A 13,652-nucleotide genomic window follows, 5' to 3' on the forward strand; every position below is an offset into this window, starting at 1 on the left:
CCGAGATTTCAACAAGGATAAAACATACAAACCGGTTAAAAGGACCAACCTCATTGAATTGGCTACTATGATCAACATGTTCCATTGGGTCAAGAATGATAATCTTGACAACAAGTTTGAGTGTCTCATCAAGGAAGCTAGGTCCTTCATCTTGCCTAACAAAATATGCCGCATGGTCGTTCGTAGTCCAAACTACCTTCTACCCGTCTCCGAGGAAGCCGAAGTGATTATGAAGCAACGTAGGGAATCAAATGCCAAGCCCTCCTCCTCCTCCATTGTGACCCCACCATATCCATTTGCCTACCAAGAATTCAAACCAAGTGGCTCAAATGTCATGGTAGGCAACGACTACTTGACCAAACTAATGCAACATACGCATAAGGAAGCTCATGAAGATCGGGTCAATGCTTACCTATCCGCCCATCCTACACTTAGCTAGGCAAGGACTACTTGATCCATCATTTACTTTGCCTAGTTGGGCGGATAGGGAGGTATTCTTCTAGAGTGCTTCTAGAGATGCCACCATGGATAGTTGAGTTACTAGGGGGAAGGAAATTGTTGTTGTTGAGAACGGGGAAGGTAGTGACTCTTGCCAAGAAGAAGAAGAGGAAGAAGAACAAAGCTCAAGTGATGATGAGAATGATGAAGCCTCCGGGTCAATAGAGGTAGATGATGAAGATGATGAGGAAGTTGATGATGAAAGCAATGATAGTGATGAGGATGTCGCAATGAGCGACAATTGAAGATTAACAAGCTTTATGGAGGATTCCATTGTGAGTTTCCTACACCTCCTTTAGCTTTGTCTTTATATCATTTTAATTTTATCTTGATCATTAGTTTTGAGTCGTAGCAACACTAAGAGGACTCCCACCTCGGTTCCATTGAGGTGTCTCATATTGTTCCCACTTTTGAAAATCCAAAATGACAATTAGTTTCATGCATTACATACTTTTGTATGAACTCCCCCATTTTTACACTAGAAATAGTGTCTTACTTGGTTTAGGGAAGTTCAAACCCAAGCATTGGGATTAAATCTAAATTAGCTCTCCAACCAATAAATTCATGCATCATATAGTGTAGTTTAGAATGCATCACTTGTATATATGTCATATAGTTTGCAAATCATGCATTCTCATTTAGCTTGCATAATTTCCTATCGTTTGGTCATTGAGGACAATGCCCATACTAGTGTGGGGATGGGAAATTCTAACTTGACTTTTAAATCAAAAATTATAAAAATTGAAAATTTTTGAAAAATACAAAAACATGTTCCTTTATTTCACAAATATAAAAACCATAAATATTTGAAAAATTGAAAAACCAAAAACATGTTCATTCCTTTATAGTGTAGAATTGTATATTTTATATATACTTGTTTGTTTATCCTTCTATCACATTGATCGACTACGCCACATCCAAGGCATGAGGAATATGAAGACCGCATGGTATGATCTTTCCAATCTTCTTTTTCCTCTCTATGTTAATGACTATGTGGGTTTATTTTGATTGATGCGGTATACACCAATGTGATTCTAGGAGTTGCATTTAGTTTATATGGCATACTAGTTGATAGAAGCATTTGCATTAGGTTGTATAAATGATAGTTGCATCATGGCATGTAGTTGAATTTTAGGAAATTTTTTGTGAAAACATCTATTTGGGAAGCTTGACAAGTGTATATAAGGCCCTTGTAGATACTTTTTCTTCTTAAGACTTTGCTCATTAGAATGCTTCTAAAACACCCTAGGATGTGTCATGCTAGTATCCTTTGACCCATGGATTAAGGCCTAGTCAAGAGTACCTTGTGGTGTGATAACACATTTGGCTACCATTTATTCCAAGGTTACTCTTGAAACCATGCAACCATCTTCCACATCTATCACATTTTGTCAACAAAAAGGAAATGGGCACAAAAACTATCAAATTGATTTCAAGCATTTAAATGAAAATCAAGAAGTTTGCAATTTGCATCAAAGAAAAGAAGAGTACAAAAATAAGAACTCCTATACTTTAATAAAAGCACCCTCGTTACAAATTGGGGTGGCTTTGAAAATGTTCAAAAGAAAATGCAAAAATTGAAAATTGCCAAGTATCAAAATGCCAAACATGAAAGAAATGACAAAAAGAAAGTGTTCTCAAAAATGTCAAATGCCACAAGAAATTGGGGGAAATAACAACAACATCAAAAGCAAACTCCCATATGAAAGTCAAAACACATTGATCCCTTTATCCATCGAATCCACTTTTGTGCAGGGTAGAGAGGGGACGACCCTTCTTCTTATCTAGGCAAGAAGGGGAATTCTGCGATCCTCCAGTGTTTCTAACACCATAGGGAGACTACTCTTGACGAAAGCATTTAACGATTGAGGACAAAGGTACCCTAGCTTAACACAACATGGAGGTGATTTATTGGTATCCTTCTAGGCTTAGTAGTTTGAAGAAACCATATCTATGATGGAATGTGTACCCTTAGATTGCTTCCCTTTTAGATAATTTCCGCCACTTAGATGAGGAAAATGGCTATTCATTTTTGTAGATGCATCAATTACTTGCTTTTGTGTGCTTAATACTTGGATGTGTCGCCATTTTGGCAAGCCCCACCTTGCTTTACAAGAAGGCATCCTACCTCATGGTTGTCTTGTTGTGAGTTGAAGGGGCGGAGTAAGACCCGCTAATTGTCTCATATCGGCTATATTAGTATGTTAGCTTAAATAAGATCCTAGTTTTAGTCACCTCTTTACTAGGGACGAGCAAAGGTTCGGTTTGGAGATGTTTGATGTGACTCATATTTGAGCACATTTAGTCCCCGAATTAACCTCGTTCCTATGCTTTATAGCACTTATTTGGATCATTTACTATCTTTAGTTTCCCATTTTGCATATTCTTTGAGGTTTTGTCTCCTTGATAAGAAATGATTGCTAACCTTGCATTTATGAGGCAAAATGGAGGTAAATGGATCGCATCTAATGACCAAGCATCAAAGGTAAGACCGACACTAGAGGCCTAAGTAGATAATAAAGTGAAATGGGCAATGATGAAAGGATCCTTGCATCGCCGACATGATCCTTGCGGATTGTTAAGGAGCAAAAGAAGAGAAGCACTCTATCCAGGAAACCGAGCGGATCAAGCACGATCCGAGCATCTCAGAACACCAGGATCCGAGCGGCTTGTACCCAGGACGAGCGGCTTCAAATGCCAGAACCCGAGCGTCTCCCACAGGATCCGAGCGGATCACAAGGCAGAACAGCCCGTGCCATACCACGGGACGAGCGGATCGAGGCAGGACTAGCAAGGAGGATCCACTCATTTCCCTCTGGAGTATCATTTCCTCAACTTTTCTTAGGATCTTAATAGTCATTTAAGCCCTTAGTAAACCTAATCATTGTACCTAATCTTTAGTATAAATACCCCTTGTACTACCTAGATTAGAATCATCTCTTAATCAAGTTCTAATCCTCTCTTAATCTCATCTTAATACTCTCAAATTAGTCTTAATTTAGTTGTAATACATTTCTCAATATTAATCACATCTTAATGTCTCCTTAATTTCTCTATTGTTCTTCCTTTATTTTGGGTAATTAGAAGATTATTTGGGTTTATTTGGTGGATTGACAACCTTCCATCAATCATCAAGTACTTCTATTATTCTTTGCTTTATTATTTGGAATCATCTTCATAGGTATAATTCTCTCTTAATCTTGTTTAATTATTGTTTGTCACTTTCATTTATTCATCATGTTTTGATTTGTTGGTATGATTGACAACCTTATTAGCATGCTAAACTTGATCATGAGTGAGTAGTTTCCTTAGCTAGGGTTAATGGGGAATTAGGGGAAACAAACATGAGGATTGATTCATGCTTAATTTAATATGTTTTCATAATAAATTTGCTTGCTTGTTGTGATTTCAACTTATGCACATGTTATGTTTGATGAAATGCGATCCTATGAATCATTGCATTATTTGATCCATCACCTATCTCTTCAATGAAGCTTGTAAGCTTATAAACCAAATCGAGCCTCATTAGACCATACATAGAGTTGAATAGGAAGGATTAAGTCGACTTGTAGGTGTTGTACAATCTAATCGATTCGGCTCCGGGACCCAAACCTTCTTAGGGATTGTAAGATATACACTAACTCGATCCCATCACAACAATAAGTGCTTGCATCTAGTTGAGGACATGTTTGTATGATCAACTCCCATGAATCCCATATGAACCCATGACATCCTAGTGCCTTTAATTAACTTTTTACAAATCCTTTTAATTGACTTGCTTTGCTTTCATTACTTTACTTTCATTTTGTTGATTAGTTTAGATTACATATCACCTCAACCCAAATTGTGACACCCTAAGACATAGCTATTTGCAATTGAGAATCTTATATCAATACCTGTCCCTTGGGATCCGACCTTTACTTACCTCTTTACTAAGAGTAGTTTGTGAAGTTATAAATATTGTTTTGGTTGGTAGCTTTTGACGACGAGTTTAAACCGAACCAACTTTCTTATGTATGCATGTTTCAGTGTCCTAGTATCGAGTTAAGTCTTCATGGTATGAACTTTGCTTATATGGTAATGATACATGATCGGAATCTGTGTTGAGACGGCAATAGTAATATAAGAACCGGAAAGGGGTGAAGGAATGGTAATGGTATCATCATGGTTCTCATAAATACAATTTACATCTCTTTGTCCATGTTGCTTGTATCTATTTTCCTTAAATTGCATGAATATGATGGTTGTTCACTTACATTACAAGCGTGTCGTAATTGTCATGCGACGTGATAGATGTTCGATGTTGTCGATTATTTGCATACTTATGAGTTTGGTCCGACGGGTGGAATGAACTTCGTGGACGAATTTCCTTTTTAGAAGGGTATATAACATCGCGGTAAAAGTCCTAACAAGTTGACAGGGTTCTTCTATGTTTACCTTTGTTTTAACTTTCAAGTCTCTAAGTTGGCATAAACGTATGTAATACGTACTTTTGAAGTTCAACTTTGTTACATAATTAACTTGGTGGTTGTATACAGTAACAGTATAGCGATTCTGTGGTTGACAAAACTATGTCAAAAGATGTTTATAAACTAGTGTAATACCCGGCATTTGTGAGACCCGTACTTAGACCTAGGGTCATGTGAGGGAACCAACTTGTACTCGAAAGCAAAGGATAATCCTCCTACGAGACCAAGTAAGACCTAACCTAGACCTAGTAAACTTCCAGTGGACCGAGTAGAACCTCAAGTGGACCAAGTGAGTCGGCACTCGGTCGAGTGAGGGTACACTCGACCGAGTGAGAGCCACTCGGTGGAGTGAACAGGTCACTCGGTCGAGTGAGCTGAGCTGTACCGAGAAATGATATTTCGGGATTTCCATTCTATCCCAACCCTATCCCATTCATTCTTCTCCTTCTTCCTTTTAACACTAAAACCCTTTCCCTTCTCTCTAAAATACCCCCAAATGCCTTTCCCTTGGACTTCAAGCTTGGATTAATGGTGGAACATGTCTCCTATGCCTCGATCTACCTTTGTCAGTAGAAATCTCACCTTTTCCTCTTTGTCTTATGAGTAAATTCGAGTTAGGGTTTACTAAAAAAGACTAATTAGTAGTTAGTTATGTAAAATGAATAGTTAGTGACTAATAATGAGGGATTTTATGTTGTAATTTAGTGTAGTGTAAATTGTGATAGTTATTACATGATTTATGTAGGTTGAGACGGTTTTATGAGATGGATACTTAGTGATTTATATTAGCTTGAGGATTATGCTTAAAGGTAGGTTATCCTACTCGGTTTCAATATTGTGTATGCATGTTTGGGTGTCTTTCCTCACTAGTTCATTCATGAGTTGATTAGTATGTATGTGGGATTCAATTCATGAAGTTGGTTAGATGTTAAGTGTTGTCTTTCCATTTGTTTTGTATAGTTGTGATTGTGTGGTATTGGGGGTCTTTGGTGGTGGTACTTGATTATTGAGGAGACATAAGACGGTTGGAAAACCGTCTTGCGCTCGTTTCTCCCCTTGGAGTTTCCCACTCCAAGGGGGATATGCACATTAATGACTTGAGTCACGAAGGGACTCGTGTGGTTGAGGCACGATGTCTGGAAGAGGATCCGGTTGGCTTCCGGACCCGGTACGTCTGGGCGTGTCCCGGTACCTTTGTGTGAGATGTGATGTCGTGGGCGTGTCCCTGGCACCGGTGGTTGTGGGTACGTCTGGGCGTGTCCTGGTAAGGTATGGTGATTACATAGTCGAGTCTCATTCACATGCTTGTGTCGTGTCTATACTTATCAAATCGTGATATATGTTGTGTATTGAAACTGATGTTTGTATGTCTGTGTAATTGTCAGCTATTTTCGGGGTAGCCTGTGTCGATCCATATGATATTTCCGATCATTTGGGTAGCAGTTGTTTACAGGTTGGCTTTGGTAGCATGCGGGAGACAGGATGATCCGTGATGACATTCGAGTCAAGCATAGTCGATTATATTAGTTTAGTAGTCATGAGTTATATTATTCATTTCATTTATTTCATTTATGTCTATGTAATCGACTAAACACTTATTTATGTTAATTGTTTCTCAATTGGGACTCCAATTTCACTACCTCGGGAAACCGAGAAGGTAACATCTCCCAATTACCTTGGCCGGGTAAGAAGGGGGTGTTACAAAGTGGTATCAGAGCTTTGATTTTGGAACCTAAACAAATGAACTAAAATGAACCTAGGTGTGTCTAATAAAATGAACCCGACCCGAGTACAATAGGAGGTCAGTTTTGGATGAGTGGGCGCCCTCATGTCAAAACTAGTGCCTATTGCCTCGATTGGTCACTACGTGAGTGGTTACAAGTAAGGGTGAATGATATAGACAATGTTGTGTGATTCCATGAATGACATGGTTGTGGTTAGACTCTTGTGTGCTATGAATTTCGCATGTGTATGGAAGTTGAATGCTTAGGTTAGTGTGAATAACGCGTTTAGGAAATGGTTAACATGTATTGATGTATGGTTAATAATTTTAATCTTTGCATCACATAGTGTGTTAGTTGAATGCCTATTAGTGTCCTTGATCATGCATGAGTAGTTTGGATTGCTAATGGAGTAACCAGTAGTGTTACGGTAGTACACCCTAGATGGTGAGTAGAACAATGTATGGACTAACTCGGGATGGGTCACCCTTATATGGTGGCCTCCCAAACCTTGTATTGTCTTACAGGGAATCCGTCGATAAGCTCTTAGTGAGAATTTGATACCCAACGGGATCACTTGACCGAGTGCGAGTACCAAATCAGTCGAGTAAGCAAGCACTTGACCGAGTGGACCCTTGATCTGACCGAGTGGACCTGATTCCAGAGGGTTATACATTCTGGAAAACCTGTCACTCGACCCAGTGAGTCGTCTACTCGACTGAGTGGAGTCGTACTCGACCGAGTGCACTCGGCACTCGATCGAGTGGGTTCACACGGGTTGGTTTACTCGGCTTAAAGCCCTTGTTTTTCCCCAATTCCTCATTATTATCCTCATATCTTCATATCTTCATCTCTTTCTTCACCAAAAATCCTCAAAAACCTCCATTGTTGTTCTATTTTGCTTGGAATTCATCCTATTTCTTCACTTTCCTTATCTAATCCCCATTAACTAGTCAAGGTAAGAATGTTCATCTCCTTCCACCTTTTCCCCAATTTGATTTTTTTTCTTAGATCTACTCTTAAATCCCTTGAGTTTTGTTAATTGGTTGTTTGTTTTGCTTAGTTCATGATACTAGTAAGCTTTCAACACCATTGTTGTTGATAAAAATCAAATGTTTGTGGAAAATTTTCGACCACCATGGTAGAACTCGAAGTTGGTGTTCTCAAGTCAATGATTGGATTTTGGTGATTGTTGTTGTGTATAGTTGGACAACAAAGGCTTAGCTTTTGTTGTCATGAATAGATCTTGCATAATATGTGTAAATTTCGTCTTAAAACTCCGTCTTAAATTTTCGGATTCTAGACAAGTCATGCCCAAATTTTGATTTTTCATGAGCGAAACCTAGTTTAATCACCTTATAGGACTACTATCTTGGTTGATAATGTATCATATAAACTAAAATGAAATCAATTTTGTCTTAAAACTTGGGTGAAAACTCTCACAACTCCTAAAATTTCCATGAATGATACATTTTTGGTGCCTTAATGATGAACTTCTTATGTGGTAATATGAAGAATTTTGTGGTTACTACCACTTTATAAGAGGGATTAAAAGAAATTTTTATCTCAAACTCTTGAAAATCCGACAGTAACTATCAAAAAATTTAATTTATACTCACTACTTGTGTTACTATCTACTTGTTCAACTTAAAGAACTTCTTATGATAAAGATGTTGGAATATGTGTCCTCCGACAATAATGCGATCACAACTGTTAATCATGATGATCACATGTTTAAGTCTCATTCTAAAGAATACAATTGGAAAGTAATATTTTTCTGTCAACTGGTCCACACATATCGGTAATGATTGGCTGACTAGAGTTTGACATTACTGTCGTGCGACGGTGGTGACCAGTTGATCCCCTTAGGTCATACCTAAAGGGTAACACTCTTAATTGATCATTTAATTAATCGTATGACGATACGGGTTAATTAAATTACTTAAAATTGACGGACGATTTTGGAAGTAATATTTACGTGTCTCATTGTAATTTGATTAAATAAGATACGGTCTAAGTAATCGAATTGTTTTATTACTTAGATGAAATTATTGTTTAAGGAAACAATTGCAATTGAATGAATAAATTATTATAAATACAAGATGTTGTGATTTATAATTGGTAAAATATTTTGGTACAAGTAATTATGAATTACTAAGTCAATTTTGTATATGACGTATTTTATTAATGCGTTGATTTTTAATATGTTAAAAATACATAACATTTTTACATGACATGTTACATGTGACAAATTGATAAAATAATGTGTAAAATGGATTTTCCATTTTACACTAAATGGACCGAAATAATGGGGAGTATTAGGTATATATTATGTTAATTATGTTAGTGGTAAACATAATCATATTAGCCTAATACTAGCCATGCATACCTACTTGATCTTGTGAAGACAACCTTGTGCATGCATTGGCCATTCCCTCCCCCTTCTACCCGGTTTTTTGAGTGGAAAATGCCATGAGTTTTTTCCTCTAATTTTACCTTATACATTATATCAAATGTAAAAAGATTATTCATTTTCATTCAACATCTAAAAACAAGAGTTTTTAGAGAGATAAAAATCCTTCCTTTTCTCCCTTCTCTTAGCCGAAATATTAAGAGATCAAATAATACTTTGGTCAATTTTATACAAAATTAATATTGTTCTAGTAATAATAATATTAATTTTATTAAGTTTTTACCTTGGGTATTAATCCTTGGGAGGGATTCTCTACTTGAATCCTTGTTCATCCACTTAAGGAAGCTCAAGAACAAGTGAGTAGGAGAACTCACTTGTGCCCATAAAATCTGAAATCTTCAATGTAAGATGATGATTTCTTCTTTAATTTTGTTTTTGTTTGCATGCATAAGATCAACATTTAATTTTATGACCAAATTAAATCATCACATATATGAATATGTCAAGTAATGAGATATAGATTTCTAACAAAAGAAGCATTTTACTCACCCGAATTCCTTTCAAGTTTAGACAAGCAAAAATTTATTCCACTAACTTTAACAAAATATGGTCGACAATAATAGTAACATGTAATTGTTTAAGTAAAATTTTAAAGTGTTGTGTGTCATCGTTGAATTAACAAGTTGAAGGATGGCTATAGATAATACATGTAGTTAAAGTCATGTTTAAAGGCCATATTATATCACACGAGTCTTTAATTTCCGGAAAAGAACCTGTAACATGTGTAAGTTTTGAAAAGTTGGTTAAACTTTGCAAGGAAACTATCTTAGAAATTTTCCCATGCGATATTCATCAAATGGAAAAGTTGAGAAAATTCTCATTCACACCAAACATTTACTTCCAATTCTTATCTTTCTCATTCCGTATCTTGTGTGTGATTCTCTTGTACCATGGCAAGGAACCCTAGAACCGGTTGTAACACTCCTCATTTTCGGCTAATTAAAAACTTATAATTATATACAATACTGAGCCAAAATAGAGAGGTATTATAATCAATATACAAAGTCTCTTATTACAAATCTCTTTTACACAAATGAAAAAGGAATAAATAAAACTTTTACAAAGTCTTTAAATAAAAACTCTCGACTCGAAAATCCTTTTGAACAGCAGCGGAAGACCTAAAAAGAAAATCAGAAGACAGAAAGGAACTACCCCCATGACGAGTAGCCCAGAAGAGAGAAAACATGTCAGCCGGAGAGCTGAGTAACAGATAATACCTCAATATAAGCAGAATAGTTTTTGGTCGTGGCGTGGAAACACAGACACGTAAAAATAAAAATAAACAGAGAGAATAATAAAAACACTCCCCGTTAACTAATCTCAAGCCCAAAGCTACTCCACAATATAATAGTCGCTCTCATCCCAATAATTAATTCAATCTCAACTCTCTACTCCATCTCACTCATTACTCTGTCTCATAATATAATACTCCAAAACCAGATATCGTATTCTCATTGTCGGTCCTTAGCCAATGACAAGGGGTTAGTGAACTGGCGGGTAAACCGCGAAACAATACTTCCATCTCAATATCGATTTCAAGCTCAATTAACTCAATAACTCAATAACCATGGTCACTTGAACCATAAACACAAGATGGCACAAAGGCCCCATAATTCAATACCAGTAACCAATTTCCATCTCAATTTCAATATTGATATTGTCAAAGGTTCAAAGAACCGTACTCAACACTTAGAATAAAATTCTAAGCAACTCACCCACGAGTCGAGGTTAAAGAAAATCGACAAATTAAATCCGAAATCAAAATCCAAGACATCAAACACATACATTTAAGTATTCCACGTTTACTTTTGTTTGTTTCATGCAATGTGATTATCCTCTTGCTACGTTATAGCTTGAACCAACTTTCGTTTGTCTCTCATATGAAAAGATCCTCAAGTTAACAAAAACACTTATATACCCACTATGATTTTATATCCACAAGATAATTAACAAAGGTCAAACTATTTCCGAACCTCAAAAGCATTAATCACATCAGATCTCTTATTCTTACCATTCAAACCCGACCCTTCTCACCAGCAATACAACATGGCATCAACAAATACATAGCTACCACTGCTATTAATAATATCAATAATAATCACAGTTCATTACTAAACACGTTTTATCACAAAACAGAAAATAATAACACATTCACATACAACCCCGAACGATAATAATCATACTAGGATCGGTAGAATCGTGTTACCTTAGATGAAGGGACAAGTTGACGAGCAATTCACCGAAATACAAAGAGAAGTGGAAAGGAATGACCAATATGAAATAATGGCCGCACAGAAATATAGGAAAGTTATTAAATAATTATTGATCAATGAGATTTGATGATGACGGCACTAATTTGATGGATTTTATAAATAGATGGTCAATGTAGAGAAGAGCAAAAGATGGCGGCTGCCAAGCTAATGAAACAAATTAGGAATATAACTTAAGAGGGTTTATATGGGGACAAGAGAGCGACTTAAAAACAAGGGTTTATAAACCTCTTTTTTTTTCTTCCTAAAAATCATATACTAACTAAAAATAGAAATTATAAATTATAAACTTTAAAATATTTGAGATATTACAATATTCCCCTCTTAAAAGAAACTTCGTCCCCGAAGTTTAATATTAGAAATCGAAAACAATACTTTAAAATTTTAGTGGTATTAAACTGGTCGCGGAAGGAAAATTCGCCAACCCCAACAAGAGGCACCGCCCGCGATCACGCTTCCCGACTACCCATCCATAACTTTTGAGAGTGAGGAGCATCGGGGCAAGTTTGAGGTCCTAGCCACGAGGAGGATGGCCCCGACCAAGTGCATGTCGGTAAGCACCTTGGAGCCTCTAGGGATAGAGAAGGAGGTGCATAATATTTTTACGGTCCTTGGGTTGGAGGGTTTGTACAACTTGGAGGAGATAAGCTACCACGACCTTACCCTCGAGTTCTTGAGCTCCTTCACTTTTGATAAGGAGACCCATAAGGTGAGCTTTAGGCTCAAGAATACCCCTTTTGACCTGGGTAGCGATGCTTTTGCCGACCATCTAGGGGTGGGTAAACGAGTGGTGGGTCACCATGACAAGGTCGAGAAGGACATGAAAGCTTCAAAGTACTATCATCTTTTTACAAGCAAGGAGAAGGTTAGCGTGAGTAATATGAAGACTAGTGACATTAAGCACCCCGTTCTACAGATTTTCTTACACTCCTTGACCAACCTCCTCTATGGGAGGAAAGACCCAAGTAAGCTTAACTCCACGTAAGTGTTAAATCTTAAGTTCCTACCTTAACCCCCGCCATGAAAGCCATCTCCACTTCAATGCCGTGTCTTTGTTGTGTCTTGCCCTTGTAAGAATGGCCTAGGTTGACCAATGCTCCTTAGATTGTGGGACCTTGGTGACTCGTTTGGCCAAGAACTTGTTAGCTTACGAACCAGGAGCGGTGGATGTACTCATGTCCAAGGAAGTGGTTTACTTTGATCTTGATTGGTTGAGAGCTCACTATTGGGTGGTAGATGGGGAAGAGGATAACACTTAGTCTTGAAGGGTTGATGACGAGTGGTATATGAAGCTCCCCGCCGGTGAGAACCTACCCCCGACTTCCCCTTTAGAGAGAGCGGGATCACCCCATCCCGAGGCCCAAACGTATACCATCCCTAGTAGCCTTACCTTCAACCTAGATGACGCTACCGAGCAGTGGGAAGCACCCTCGTTACCTCCCTCTCCTCGTGCTCCCGTCGAGGAAGCTCCCACATTTTTTCCCCACTCCATGCCTACAACTATGATGCCCCCACCTTATACCGGGAACTTTGGCCAAGCCCCACCGACCTTTGACTCCAACTATCCCATATCGTACCTCATACACCGGGTGAACACCGACCTCGTGTTTAGAGACATGCACGAGGCGGCCTATAACCAAGGAGTACGGCCCGTCAACCGACCTAGCCTTTGGACTGGAGCCGGAGACACTTCCGGAGTCTTCAAGGCCTATGGTATCCAACCATCGGATTGGGAGATCAAATTTCCTTTCTATAACACCCCCATACTCCAAGTGCCTTACCAGGACCACTTAAGGTATGAGAATGCTACCATCTCGGTTACCCGAGGCAATGAATATCAAATAGACCATAAAGAAATGTAATTTAATAAATGGTTTAACGTGATACAAGTTCAACCAAAACGGATAATGTAAAATACAACTGTTCTCAAAATGTTAAACCAACTAAACAAAATGAAAGAATGTTCGACACAGCGGAATACTTCTAAAACAGCTCATGATGATTCAACCCAGCTATCCCATGCGCATCAACTCATACCTGCTCAATAACTGCTCACCATCCCCGAAGGGATCACCACAGTTTTTAAAACAATTAAACGGGGTCAGTACTGATTACACAAAACAAACAGCTGCAATAAAACAACATTACAAAACAATCCAATCCACCAACTCCGTCACAACACCACACACCTAACTACACATTAAAGTGTGTAGTCCTGCTA

This window comes from Silene latifolia, chromosome 1, assembly GCF_048544455.1.
Source record: "Silene latifolia isolate original U9 population chromosome 1, ASM4854445v1, whole genome shotgun sequence".
Taxonomy (NCBI): domain Eukaryota; kingdom Viridiplantae; phylum Streptophyta; class Magnoliopsida; order Caryophyllales; family Caryophyllaceae; genus Silene; species Silene latifolia.